Source organism: Frieseomelitta varia, unplaced genomic scaffold (assembly GCF_011392965.1).
Source record: "Frieseomelitta varia isolate USP_RPSP 00005682 unplaced genomic scaffold, Fvar_1.2 scaffold_165, whole genome shotgun sequence".
In the NCBI taxonomy this organism is placed as follows: domain Eukaryota; kingdom Metazoa; phylum Arthropoda; class Insecta; order Hymenoptera; family Apidae; genus Frieseomelitta; species Frieseomelitta varia.
Genome location: NW_025109361.1, coordinates 359,012 through 373,515, shown reverse-complemented (window position 1 = coordinate 373,515; position 14,504 = coordinate 359,012). Strand labels below are relative to the sequence as shown.

At 46.0% G+C, this 14,504-nt stretch overlaps 1 protein-coding gene and 1 long non-coding RNA gene across 5 annotated transcripts in view; one reads left to right on the top strand and one right to left on the bottom strand.

Moving 5' to 3' along the window:
• Window positions 1–14,504, bottom strand: part of LOC122538499 — a 175,760-nt gene that overhangs the window by 19,336 nt on the left and 141,920 nt on the right. The window lies entirely within an intron of this gene.
• On the top strand, window positions 5,791–11,430 carry LOC122538502. The gene is made up of 3 exons (XR_006308859.1): window positions 5,791–6,170; window positions 6,296–6,784; window positions 11,418–11,430. It is a non-coding gene; the product is annotated as an uncharacterized LOC122538502 (long non-coding RNA).

Genomic DNA, 14,504 nt, shown 5'->3' with positions numbered 1-14,504 from the left:
CTCGATGATCATAGTCGAATCGTTCACAACTGGTGAAAGACCAAATGGTATATTCTACACGTGAGATAGCATCTCGTTACGTTAACTCTTCGCAACGAGCAATTTTCCTTGCCGTAGTGAAACGACCGTCAACAGAGCGCGACGCATCGCTCCGGCCGCGGCAATTAGCAATTTTCCACGATTCGCTCGAATTTCATCGTCTGCCCTTGGTCTCGCGTCGCGAGCCACGGTTTTCGACCTCGGTTTCGCGGAACCCGCTCTCCTGCCTGCGGCCAACGTACTTGCCTGCCTGTCTTCACTCCTCTTACTCGACTCTGAACACCGTAAAGTACTGTTATGAGTGGCAGAAAGGCTGAACAGCAGGTCGCCATGAGCATCGACCAATCAAGTACTTGGTTATTTTCCCATGGCGCGCGGCTATCACGGCGCGGGATCGATCGTTGCTACTACCTTACGCATCCTTCAAGTCAGTCTCGCGAGAAGCGTCGTCGTCGTGGAAAAAAATAGCCACGGGCTATTTAAAAAACCGTATTGGATAGCATCACGCGGCGCGATAGCGCTTCCTTTTGATGCCAAGCAACGCAATAAAAGTAGATAAAGTAAAAATTATCTATTTATGAACAAAAGAAAATAATTGTCGCTCTAATCGAAACCGAGAGCAATACATTGTACAACACATTGAGCATCGCGATCAAACACTGTAACACTATTCGACGCGAAATCTGAATAGCGCAATCGCGCTGCATCGCATTACAATGGATAACCGGCGATTGTTCGTTCGTCGTCGATCACGTGGCACTCCGTTCTTCGAACAAAACGTTCCGCCGCGACGATCGAATTTTCATGGAGAAGAAGCGGCGCGAAGAGAAGCCGGAGGAGGAAAGGAAGCTGAAGAGTGGGTTTCTGTTCACTTTCCACTGCCACACTTTCATTCTACTTTGCCGCTGTTTATCAGCGCTTGCGATCTTGTCGGAAAGATTTGCGCCCGTTGAATTAAAAATAGGAAATGGAAGTGCTTTATGTAAACGTTTCCCTTTCGCCGCCGATCGAAATTTATTCGCGACGGATATCAAATTTACGTCCATTCGTATGTTCGGGGGAAAGGTGAACGGTGTCGTGGACAATGCAACTTCGGATGGTTTCAGAAATCAAGAAACCTCGAAGTATCATCCGTGACAGGCACCTTTGGCAACAACTTGTCGTTCGTTCGAATAATAGCAAGAGACTCGAAGGTAAAAGTTTAAATAAACAAGCAACCAGCCTCGAAAGAATCTGCATCTTTATCACAAATAGAATCCTCGACGAGACGTGTCCTTCGCTCCAATCGTTCATTACGTTCGAAACGCAATCATTCTTCTGTCGTTTGGTCTGGCAACCACACCCAGTGATCAACTGTCGATCGTTCCAACGACTAAAAGATACAAACGATTCGTGAATCACTCGAAGAACATCACCGCCTGCATTTCAATTTCTATTTTCAGTCGATTCAACTACAGAAATTGTCCAGTACGTTTCGTCGACTTGCGTCACGAAAGATGCGCGACGATTATTCCACGAATTTAAACTCGAATTTCGAGCGGTTATCGTTTCTGAATTTAGCAAGAAACCTTGCGAATTTCTTGGCTCGCGATTATTAACGAAAGCTGATGCGTCGTTTCGGCTTGCACACCTCGCTGTATGAACGGGGGATTCACTTTCGCGCGTCAGCCGACGCTTATTTCCATTCAAGGTCCCCGTGATTCATACGCGTTTATGCAGTATGCACACTGCGAACAAACGCATGGCAGTCATCAGCCTACTATAGTTCGTAATAGCTTACATTTATTATAATGCACGCGTGAACGAGGAGGAGTTGCGTCGTTCTCGTAACCAATGAAAATTCGGGCTAATCGCTCGATTCCTCATCTCATTGTCAACGGACCATTATTTCACCATTATTTCAGGACAGCTTTAATTTTTAATAAAACATCACCATTCACGAAAATATCCATCCTTGAAAAGAATGTTGAATTGCATGGGACAGTGGTTCAAACATCGAGACAAAATATACTCCCATATGTGTCTTTCGTAATTGTCATTTCAGAGACAGGATAAGCGTATCTGGTTCAAGGAAACATTGAAAAGTAGAAAGGAAATGAGAAAATTTAAGTGTATCGATTTAAATGGTAATTTTGGCGTAACAGTCAGGACAAGCATTGCCTTTGTTTCGGTGAAAACTGACGATAAAGCACGTATCTTCGCGTGGGAAGTGCGTTATCGGCGTTATCAAGCCCGCACGACAGCGTTAACCTGTGGACTTATCGCTCGCCCTCGGTAATATATTTCGTCCCGACTTTCCAACGCGTTGCGTTTTCACTATTCACACCGGGTTCCCCTCTGGGTGCGTGTTCCCTTAGGAGGAACTGTACGTACAGGGAGATCGTGCAACAATGATCCACGCTTTCGTCTCTGGCCTCGATCAATTATGTCGCGTCCTTGACGCCCTGACACAACCTGCGGAGGATCCTTGCAGGAAGTTGCCATAAAAAGAGAGGAGCCGTTTGCTACATGGGCTCTCTCTTTTAATTGTACAAGCAACGTTAATTACCCTACGGACGACACTCGTGAATTAAAAGCACGATATCGCATGATGGCAAGTGCACGATGACCGATCTTGTAGCAGCTGGTCGCGAGGGTAATTAAGGCGTTTGTTCGAGACCAACGAAAGGAAAATGATCCTTGAAAGTTACGGGCTCGTTATTCGTAGATAGAAATTGTCCTTTAGAACACGCCATAAGTAATGTCGTTTTTTCATACAAAATTTTACATTATTTAAGAGTTAATATTATTTAAGAGTTTTAATCAGTTATTGACAATCTTCGTCCATCTTTCTGACAAGCTTTCTATTCCCTTTTTGCAAAATGAGGGCGATTTTGAAGTAAAAACAAACAGGTCTTTCAGATTTTATACCATCGAAAAGATTGAAACTATAGTTCTTAAGTGTTTTAAACCAACACTGACATATTCTGATATCGAATACACCAGGAGTAACAGCATTAATGGCATTGCTATGCTTTCGAAACCCATAAAGCATCAAAGGTCTAATATGAAATTTATTCACACTTCCATTATTGACATTTATCTACTCTTCCATTTCTATAGGGTTCACTCAAACTTTTTCAAAATTTAACAATAAGCACACTGAATGTCAATATATTTAACTAGAACATAGGTTATGTTACAAGTTGAATTATTGTCACTAGATGGCAATGTTTATGAAATTTGAAAAACAACGACATCATATCGACATTACGGGTATCCCTAATACAACGTCGAATAGTCGACGCCAGCATGTTAACCCGACACTTTGTGCCGCGCGTCTTTCGATGCCTCGGCGAATAATGCAATACTGAAATTTCGTGCGATACGATCCGAAACGACAAACCGCGTACTTGACACGTATTACAAAAGCGACGTTAGTCTAACTAACGTTCACTTTACGTTTCATAGCACTGAACGGTAGCCTAACGCAAAGAGTAGTTTTTTTTACGTAATTCTGCGACGCTCGCGCGACAGAATCACGACACGTTTCATCGTAATAAAAAAAAAAGCACGCAGCATGAACACGTGGTTATCCATCGACTTTCACAGGTTCTTTGCAGATCGGAGACAGACCGAATCAGCTCTGCTCGCTTCTGCGATTTTTCGCGCCGATTCGCTGCGTGTTAACGCTGCGGTCAAGCAAACTGAAACTCGGCAGAAGAAGCGCACAATCGACACCGCGTGATTCGAAAAGCGAGAAGCGAAACTGTGGACTGAGCGTCAAATTTCTTGAAAAGCGAAACGTCCGTCCAGACAAGGCGATAGGTGATGAAATACATCGCCGTAAATATGTATAAAATCACGTAAGCCAGGTATTTGGAGATCCTTCGAGTCGTCTAAGCGCGAGCTCGTGGTAACTCCAAAATATTTTGAACGCTGTCCGCAGAAAATAAAATTCCTTCGCGATTATCGAGCCACTGATGAACAGTTATCTTTGTTCGTTTTATTTATTCGTCGCCAATGTTTCGATAACATTCAAACAACAGCGCCTGGAATTATGCGTTAGTCATAGCGATTCAACGCAACGCAGTAACCTCAAGGACAAGGAGGAGAACAAAGGTGGCCATTAGTCGACTGTCGCGAGGCCTTTCGCGAAAAGATTGGCCTGTAATTTCATTCAGCTGCGAAAATTCGCTGCGTTGGCGCGAAGCGGCGTGTAAGCAAAACGATGGCCGATGATCGGTCAAATGTCCTTGATAAAGGTGCGAACGACCGCGGAGAGAAGTCTGTTACCAGGTTCTGCGAGAACGACGTGCCTACAGTGATTCATGCCTCGACCCGTTCGTGCACCATAACGGTTTCAACGCCGATTAATACGTAATGGACACCGTAATTGGTGGACGACACGTAACGCGTGCCTCCGCGCTTCGAAATCGCGGAAGTCGCGGCTGCAAAGCGGTCGTCCGCTTTCCCACGCGTCGCATTAATTGCTCCTTAACAGACGACGCGAGGCCTTTTCCTCTATTTTTGCCCGGGAATCTCGTATTTTTCCGTAAACTGCTTCTCACGATTGGTCAAAGAGCGGTGCAACTGAAGCGCGAAGCATGACGAGAGCACGCGTCGTTCAACGATTGACGAACCGACGAAAGAACGTTTGAAAATGCGAAATCGAAGTCGAGCTAAACATCGATCCAGATCGATTTCCCGGTCATTCGAGCGACGCCTGGAGCGTGCTGGTTGCAAAAGATAGTCCAATTGAACTCGATCTGTTCGAAGCTGCTTGAAACGCGTCGGCCGACTCGAGTTTCTACGACGATTCGATGATGTTTGTTTCGAGACGCTCGTTGCTCGACTGCGGCTCGGTTCTCGAATTATTCAACTTGTTGGGTCGGATCGATTTCACTCGATTCCGCGCTTCTGTTCGAACCGCCTCTCCACCGAGAAACTACGAGGTTACCGAGTGAACCGATTTGCTTCATCGAGAACGTAAATCACCGGGCTAGCGCGAATTAATGGGGACAAGCTGCGCGTAAAACCCAACGGCTGTTGATTAAATGAGCGTCGTGTGAACTTGTCGCGTGTTCCACCTGCCCGGGGCACGCGAACGTGTTCGTTTCCGACTCTACTTAATTATACCGATCAAGATAAAACGTCTCCGTCGAGAAGAAGAAGCGAACCGTGTATAGACCGTGTATAGATCGATTCTCGTATTAAAAGAATCGTTCAAGAAAGGATGCGACACGTTGTGGAAATCGTACAAAAATGATGGTTGAGACAGTTTGTTCGAAATAACAGGCACGATTAAGGCGTATCCACCTCGCACGAATCATCTACGTAACCGGAGGTGAAACAGCAGGAAGCTGAAGGTGCAACGGGACACGTGTCGAAGAGAGATACTTTCAACGTTTGCGCACCTGTTGCCTACGACAATCGAAGTAGCAACGGCGATTTCTACCGAAACGGCGACGTCGATGTGTCGAATGTAGCAACGTTTTGGAAAAAACGTTGTGTTGTCAGAGTTTTGATCGATCGGACATGCAGGAACAACGACGACACGGACAACGTCGAGGAAAGGAAACGAGCGCGAGATTCAGGTTCGGAGCAACGTGGCAAGGAGATCAGTGTCAGCAGATTGGCCTCTTTTCCGAACCGAAGAAACCAACGGCCAACGCGGAGGAACGGAGCGTAAAGAAACACGTAGAAAGCATTTGTCAAGAGGCCAAGATCTCTCGGTGGCATGTTAAAAAAAGCGACGAAACAAACTGCCGCGAGAACTCACCGCAAGAAGTACTCTCATTTTCCATGCTTCGCTGGACGGAGACAAGGTCTTCCAAAGGTTCGCGAAGATGCATGCTAATGATACAAGGGGAAGAGCGTGTGCTGTTGGCAGAACGAGACCGCCGATCGGCACGGTGAAACGGAGAAGACGACTGGGGAACGAGGTTGTTCGAACAGTAGAGAAAGATCGATCGATGAATAGCTAATTGCTAGTACTACGATCGTCGTACGCGAGTGCAACTGATCTGTGACTGAGGCGGCGAGTTCGACTGAGCGTAGAATTGAACCATTAGGCCGGCGTTTTGTTCCGTCTATACTCTGCACTTGTCTCTTTGAATGTCTTTTCACTTGCAGGCGACGTACGCAGCCAGGTATAACGATACTCTCTTCCTTCTATGTAACGATGTAAAAACATTTTCAGTGCTTCTATTAGAAGCTTTTGTCAATATAGAAACGTTTCAATATCAAAAATATAATAAATATATTTCGTTCGAAGACAGAGAGCAAACACCGAATCTAAGGGAACGGAGACAACGTTGAAAGCCACGCAAAACATCATTAGTAGAGCGGTGACGGAATCGAGTTACGGAATCCGTATTTTTTATTGTTGGACATACTCGCGTCTAAGAGGTTCACAGGTCGAGGTTTTGTCACGGCTCGAAAATCGACATACCCACGTCGCAGATGGCAATCTCGAGACCTCGCGTGCCGAGCGTTCCAATTTTACTTTTCCCGCGGCTCGCTGTCTCCTCGTTTCGTCCATTCGCTCCCATTCGCTGTACCTCGCGACACGATCCAACCGTAAACGAACGAACGCTCGGGTGAGAGTATCACATCGTCGCAGGATGCAATTTCACGTGGCAAGTGATCGAGATTTATAGACGAGTACGACTGTGAAACTGCAAGAGATAATGGGACAGGAGGCGGGAACAAGAAACCGTAGCAAGAATGTCCTTTTTCGAGAAGTATGTTGCTTTTCTGTTATGTAAAGCTACGAGTTGGTAGAAAGAAGCTTAATTTAACATCCAGCACAGAGTGTTAGAAAATGTAAACAGGCAACAGACAAGCGTTAATAAAAAAATTAATAAATACATAATTTTCTTCTCCAAAATATCTCACCTACTTATCGTTATCTCTGTGTAATCAAAACTACTATTTCCCGTTTCCACATAGCAAAAGCGTTGCCTCCGTTACCGATAAAAGCGCAAAGCATTCAATCACGATGGCCGTGTGAAGGCTCGGTAGCTCGATAACGCGGAAACAACCACGGTGATAAAAGGGGACCGTGTTCCCCTGTCTCGGCGAGGAATTGTAGCGTCTCCGGGTCGCTGGTGACAGGCATGAAATTTACTGCGAAATGCCTCCACGCGCGTGCGCTTCTCCTTGCCCGATGGAGCGCGGCGCGCGAGCACGCTCGTTCTAGAAATTAATGCCGAACCGGATGACGAAGACTAATTGTAAATGATGCTGCCAATCCGTGGGAATTTGCGCGCTGATTAAATGGCAGCAACCGCCGCCGCCGCCGCCACCGTAGGAGAAATGATGAACCCCCGGCGTCCAGACGACCGACGTATTAACAATTTCCTCGGAACCAATTAGGAAACGTCGATTTGATGGAGCGGTCGTTGCGGCACGCTTCACGGAAAATATCTGCCACGAGGATAATTAACGATCGCGAGAGGCGGCAGGCCTCGCTTAATCCCTTTTGAGCACAGCCATCGCCACCGACCGGTTATTATTTCATCCGTGAGATCGTCTACCGCGTTCTATTGCATAATACGCTTTATTATTAGTTTCGTCGATTTAAACAGCTACCGACAGAATTGAATCGATGGCAACGTTACCAGATACCACACCGTCACACCACGGACTCTAACTCGTTGATCCGACAATCGATTATTGATACCGAATGCTAATTAACATGGTGCTCCGACTGTTATTAAGTACCACGTCGGGAGTAATGCCGGTTACAGTTGGCCTGATATGTGTAATTTATCATAATACGATTCATTCGAGATGGCGAACCGAGCTATAATCAATAGCTTGACACGTAGGAAGAAAAGGAATTGATCAGTCGTATTCTTCTCTCTCTCTCTCTCTCTCTCTCTCTTTCTCTCTTTCTTTTTAAATCAAGATTCTAATCAATGCAGTTAAATTAACGAGAATCCTCTCTCCGCGAGAAACAGGCTAACGTTGTTCTCGAGCATGTTGTTGCATCGTTGCTCTCGTACGAGAAATCCAGTTCCGAAAGGTTCAACCGTGTCAATGGAGAACCCGCGATTGCGGGAACGATCTTTGAGAGCGTCGTTAGCATACAGACGATGTGCACGCACGTGAAAAACTAACGAGAGCAACGAGAGAACACAGAAAGAAGTAGACGGCGCGGTAATTATAAAGGCTTGAAAAGAGACGAATCGGGAGGACGGGAGGGAGTGAAAGGAGACGAAGAAGGGAACGGGGAGAAAGAAAGATAGATGAGGGAGGTAGATTGCGAGCCAACCACCACGGATGGAAAAGTAATGAAGCAAAATAAAGAAGGCGAATGGTGGGAACTAAATAGTCATTTCGAAGCGTCGGAAGACAAAGGATAACGGAAAATGCGATTTTTTAAGACTTAAGTTAATGGAGACTACGAAGTGCAGTGACTACGAGGTGGCGAGGAAAGAGCGGCGTCGAGCGAGAAAAGAGAATTCGATGCTGTTAACGGTTGTGAATTGCGAAAGGGCATACTGTTAAACGCCTTAGAAGTCTCGACCGCTGACGTTAAAGGTCCGTTTGGCGGACCGGTATTACGAGAGTTATTGCGAAGATGTCGGAAATCGTCCAAATGTGATGAGCAGATGTCCATCCGGCGTGAGTTGCACGTCGTTTCCGTGTAACTCGCTCTGAGTTCAACATCGTTCCTCACTAAATTACCATTCTTCCGACGAATATGAAATATTCCTATATTTTACGAAACACGTCGGAATGTTCTTCCCCTCGGAACTATTTATCTTCGCGGTTGTGCCCAACGCATCGCGAAATAGCTAGTGAGAGAGGCGAACGGGGAGCAAAAACGGCGAAACACCGCCATCGATCCAATCTGCGCGTAAACGATGATAATCGATCGGCCGGCAAAAAATCTAAGACCTGGCTCGCGTCCATCTGGACCATTAAGTTGAACAGGATGTTCGCAACATTGAACTCCGGAGGAGATTTCTACTTAATCGTAAAAGCCTACCAACCAGCAGTGTCTGACGTCTGGCCGTACCTTCGATCGCGAGGAATAACACATAAATCTAGTTTATTCAACGCGTCGGGGGTAGATTAAAGATGTTTTCATTGGATATTCGTGGGTAGAGATGCACGAGCAAAACAGGAGACGGCGATGGAGACAGAAAGGCGAACTTCGCTCGGCGACTGCAGACTTCGATTAATCCCGTCCCAACGTCCGAGAACTCAATTTTGCCGGAGCAATTACCACTGTAAATGATTCTCAGCTGACATTCCACGGTAATGACAAAAGACACAGCTTGACAGAGAGAAAGAGAGAGAGAGGGAGAAGGAAGGTTCGAGAAGACCGATTTCTCAGAACTCGTCATAGAGGCGCCCAAACAAAGGGGCTCGTTGTTTCTTCCGCCTACGAGTCCGGCTACCGTGTACACGGGGCTCGTTCAAGGTAAACACCGACTTTAAATTCCGATGGGTTCACTCGAGAACGGTACAGATCGTGACGAGAATATTGATATTCATCTGGTCCCCAGTGTCCTTCGCGTGCCTGTCCCTTGTGATAACTCGTGGCAAGCCACGATAACCACTCGATGGGCGACGAGTCGCGATTAATTGACGACGACGACAAGAAATAAGCTGCTTGGCCAGTGGCATTAAGAGTGGGTCCGATGATCGAGTAGTTTAAACCGATGAGAATTATTAGAAAGTGGACAATTACGTTGAGTGAATATTACCGCGAATAAGAGTCTTTGAACTCTTGACAAGCGTTTCGTAATTCACGTAAATAAATACGTCTGTGAAAATTTATAATTTTTCTTTTTCAAGTACTGAAACGACAGAAACGACAGATCTATATGTCGAATAGGACGACATCTTGCTGAAAATTCAGGTTCAACATGGTGAGATCAGTGTCAGCAGGGTGGCCTCTTTTCTCCGAGAGACTGAAAAAAACGAATGCCAAAGGAACAAAAACTAATGAAACACGTAGAAAAACATTTGTCAAGAGACCAAGATCTCTCGTCTCTGTAGTGGCACGTTAAAAAGCGGGTGATGATATATCGAGTGACATTAGATTCACAACATTAAAGTGTTTTACTAGTATATAGGAGAAGGCTGTTAATAATTACGTACAATACGACATGCCGGTTTGTCGTGTCGAAACGCACACGCTCGTTTAAAACTTCCAACGCGCTCGTCGTAGTATTTATAGTCAATAAAGTCACTTTTGAATAGTAGCAAAATAATGGCAACGCGGTCTGAACTTTGACCTCGACGCGCTCGCTTCGCGCATCGATTCCACCGTCGTGAAAACGTCGAGCCGTCGTTCGCGATCCGCAGAGAGTTGACCGAACTTGACTGCACGCAATTTCCTAACAGCGTCGCCACGATCAATCATCGTTCTCTCTCGCCCGATCCACGTCCGCTTTCTCTCATCGCGAAGGGCCTCGTAGCGACTTTTCCGGCACGATTTATTCAACGCTGAATCGATTACTTATTCCATGGATCGCCGGAGCTTCCATAAATCAAGCGACAGCTCATAGGATGAACCGGAGGGAACCGTAAATCGCCAGACGTCTCTATCCGCGTTCGCTCGCAGATATGAGACCGGCGGCATCACCTTCCGCCTCCAGGGCTTTATCATCGTTTCGTTTCACGCGATTCTTTTCGCATCGTTGATTTAGCCTCACGCAGAAACACTCACGTCTTCGGCTCTTTTAACGCTTGGACTAGCCACCAATTTGCCCGTTTCTTCTTAAGCCTACTTAATTCTTTGTTTTTCTTTAAAATTCCTTGCTTTTTATAATTAACATAAAACCTCCTATTATTGTTGACAGTAATGTTGAATCCGATGCATGCATCGCCGCACGTTTCAACGTACAAATGGTGAAATATCGAAACGAAGTATCGTAGTTTGGCAATAAAATTCCAATGAAACGGGGATCTATGGAAAAAGACACGCGTCTGTCCAAAGTGTACATCTAGGAAATATTTGCGTTTGTGTTTGCTTGGTAGAATAATCCAGTGCAATTCTGTGCCAGTGACGTCGCGATATCTTCGGACTGATCCGCCGATCTCCTTCCTACTTGAGAAGTCCGAGATCTAAATACGTTCTCCCAGCGAAAGCAGGAATCTGGTTCTGGTTCGCTCAATCTTTGCTTAAAGTCAAAACTCTTGACTGAGTGGTTTACATGTACGAGTTTATAGCGATTCTGTGTTCATCGAAGAGCATCTTTGCTTACGATTCGTCTCGTTCTGGTTGGAGGATCTCGCGACGACAAATGCGTCAATTAGGTAATTATTATCCTCGATCGTCGGCGCTTTCGTTCTCCTCTCTTTCGATATTTTCCAATTCTGCTTCGTTTCGTTCCATACTGTTGCAATCGTTCCCCGGCGATCGCCGTTCGAAGGAGATCGGAGGAGATCGAACGCCGTCTAATTAATTGGCTTCAGATCCCGCGAACGCGATCTTTTCGCGACCGCTTAATTCTGCTCGGTTTCAATCGTTTCTCCAATTACGCCGGGAAACCCGAGGAAATCGAACGGATGATCGAGCGCCGCGCGATCTTATCGAGCCGATATCCTGTCGTTCCGCGTCACGAGCCTGTCTCGAGGAATCGATCGCGCGCCTCGGCCGCTCAGCTAATATTGACAGCCGGTGACATGGGTTCACCGACACGGATCGTCGCCGACCGCCGATATAAATGCCTCGAAATCATTTTATCGATCGTTTATCGCGCGCTCGAGAGCGTGCTTGAAGCCAACAGCCGACAGAGGAATTCAGAGCAGCCTCGCTCCGTTCCGTTCCCTTCGATTGACCGACGCGATATTTATTCATTCACCGAGCTCAGGATGTTCCGTCCTCACAGTTACGCGCTTGGCGTATATTTCTATTTTTATCAAAGCCTTCGAATCTCGAGATTCGAGATTTATTCTTATCTCGATTTTAATTTCAATGCCGTCTGTTATCTCGTTCCGAGAAACATTGTTGAATCTTGCACACCGAGATGAGAAGATCGAAGATCAGAACAGGTGTCAGGCTGGCTGCTAGACAGCACGTGGTAATTAATATTTCGCGATGCTAACTCGGAAGCGTATCCCCGAGTGTTTATACGCGGCCGTATGCGCGGAACACGTACGAGCTCGGCGTGAAAGCTAATGAGCCAGCGCGGAGCGATCTCGTCGGGAAACGAGCGTCGGCTCATTACGCCCGAGAGTGCAGTACCGCGTCTGCAGCGGATGCGTGTGGCCGTGTCCTCCTCGTGCATTGTTTGCCATGTTAACGACGCTTACGTCCATATCTGATCCGATTCACCGCGATGGAAAATCCTGTAGCGGTTGATCCGGGAGTTTCGATCGAGGTTTCGGATCGGTTTCGACACGCTCATTTTCCACGGCTGGAAAATTCGCGTGAAATACACATTCATCCACCGTGGAACGACTTTTCTATCGAGTCTACCGTTAAACTCGCTCCCGAGGTGTGTCTCTCGCTGATGGATTTATTTTCCTCGAGAAGAGCGATTTAATTGAACAGTCCATTAGCGGTGATATTTCATCTTCCACGAGGAGAGGTCGAGGCATCCTGATTGAAAGCCAGCCGGAATGAATGGGTGTGTGGCTGTGCGCGGAATTGAAACGGAGATACGGAGTTTACCGATGACACATTAGTCTGCGCGTTCGCCGGGAAACGGAGTTAATAGACGAGCGATTGTACACACAATTGGCCACCACGATACGCGCGATATCGCGGCAATTTGAATTTTTTTTTTTCCAGCCGTTATCGTTCCAGCAGGTACATACTTCGTACTATTTATATCGCCGTTGTTTTCTACGTTTTCACCTGCGATAGAGTTCTACCTGCTGACACGTCAATCAATCTTCTCGCTTCTACGTAGCTACACGACCACGTACTACGCTTGGAAAATTATGAAATAAAATATTACTCTAATCAGAAGACAGATTCGTATTCTATTTGCGACACGATTGCAATAAAAGGTAAGGAAGGTAATTAGTAGACTGCGGATCATTACGCAGTTTCGTATTTTCGCGAACGCATTTAAAGGAGTGGATTGCTTTCTATCATACGTATTGTAAAATAAGCATTTTATATATTTCTACACGCATGTATACAATTATGTATACTTTCACGGCGGATGTAACACATATACACACGTAGGTATACTTGACTTTGGTTGGTTAACAAACATATTAATATAAATGAAAAAACGGAAATGTCTGTTAACACTGGAACAACCATATCAAAATATTAACACACAGTCGTAAAAAATAATTAAAACTTGCGTGTAATTTCTGTCTTTTTTTTCTTTCTGCGTTTTTCAATTTCTCATAAACGCGTAAAAATCTAGTGGATCGGAATTAAAAAACCCAAAGGCCAATAACTCAATAAAAAGGTTACAAAATAGATGTCCAATCACGATCGCTCCATTACATATTTTACCACGGTCATTTTACCGCAATCTGCAGCGAAGAAAGAACGAGCGGAGACTAGGTATCAGCGGCTTAGGAGTCGGTTATAAGGCTGAGGTCTCGTTCGTGAGAGAACAACGGTCCATTATGTCAGACACAACGGAGCGTGTCGCAAGAAGAAGGACCGGAAGAGTCCTGGGCTCTCAAGTCCGAGACGCCGGAGAGGTAGATAGCGAGCTCAGCATCCGGTCCTTTCCAATCGTTATTAATCGATCGGGATCGGTGATTTTGATCGAAACCGGATCAGATTCTGCTAATCTCGCGGCGAGCGCAATTAGAATCTCCGCACGCGATAATCGAGAGCAGTCTCGATGATGCTGGCAGCAACAGGGGAAAGCGATCGTCGATAGCCGGATCGCGAGCTGGCGCCGAGAATGAACTCTCGTAGACGCGAGGGCGCTGATTTAGAGATACCTCGGTGAAAAGTCCAATTCGAAAGAGCACCGATGCTCTGTGCCGTGAATTTTTCCGTCTTTTCATCGATCGAAGTGGAACGTGAGAAAGGGGGCGCTTTGCGAGAGGACGGAGAAGATTCGGATGACTGAAGGAAACCGATCGGTCGTCAGTCGAAGCGAGAAAACCGGGACAAAATTATCGTACGATCGAGTGCCGATCTTTTCGCCGATCCATCGATCTAACTTCAAGCAAATTTTCGGTTTGAAAATACGTCGTACTCCTTCCATCGAAGAAATTAATCGCTACAAAAGAGGCGATAATTGTTTATCGTCGACGGGTTTGTTTGCAATTTGCGTGTAGCAGCTGTGCTTCGTGTCCACGAGGCAGAAAAACGAAATAAGAGAGAAAGAGAGAAGTTTTGAAATTATAAGTCGAACGTTGCGATACGACATCGGCATTTCACCTTTCTTGCAGTAATTCAACTCGTGGCGCGTACCTCGAGCCGAATCCAGCGAAATGGAAACGTCCTATAAAGTTCCTTTAATTACCGTGCTTTGGCCGTGAATCGAACGGCTGTGAAACGAAGTGAAAGAGAAGTTTCGATCAAGGAAAAA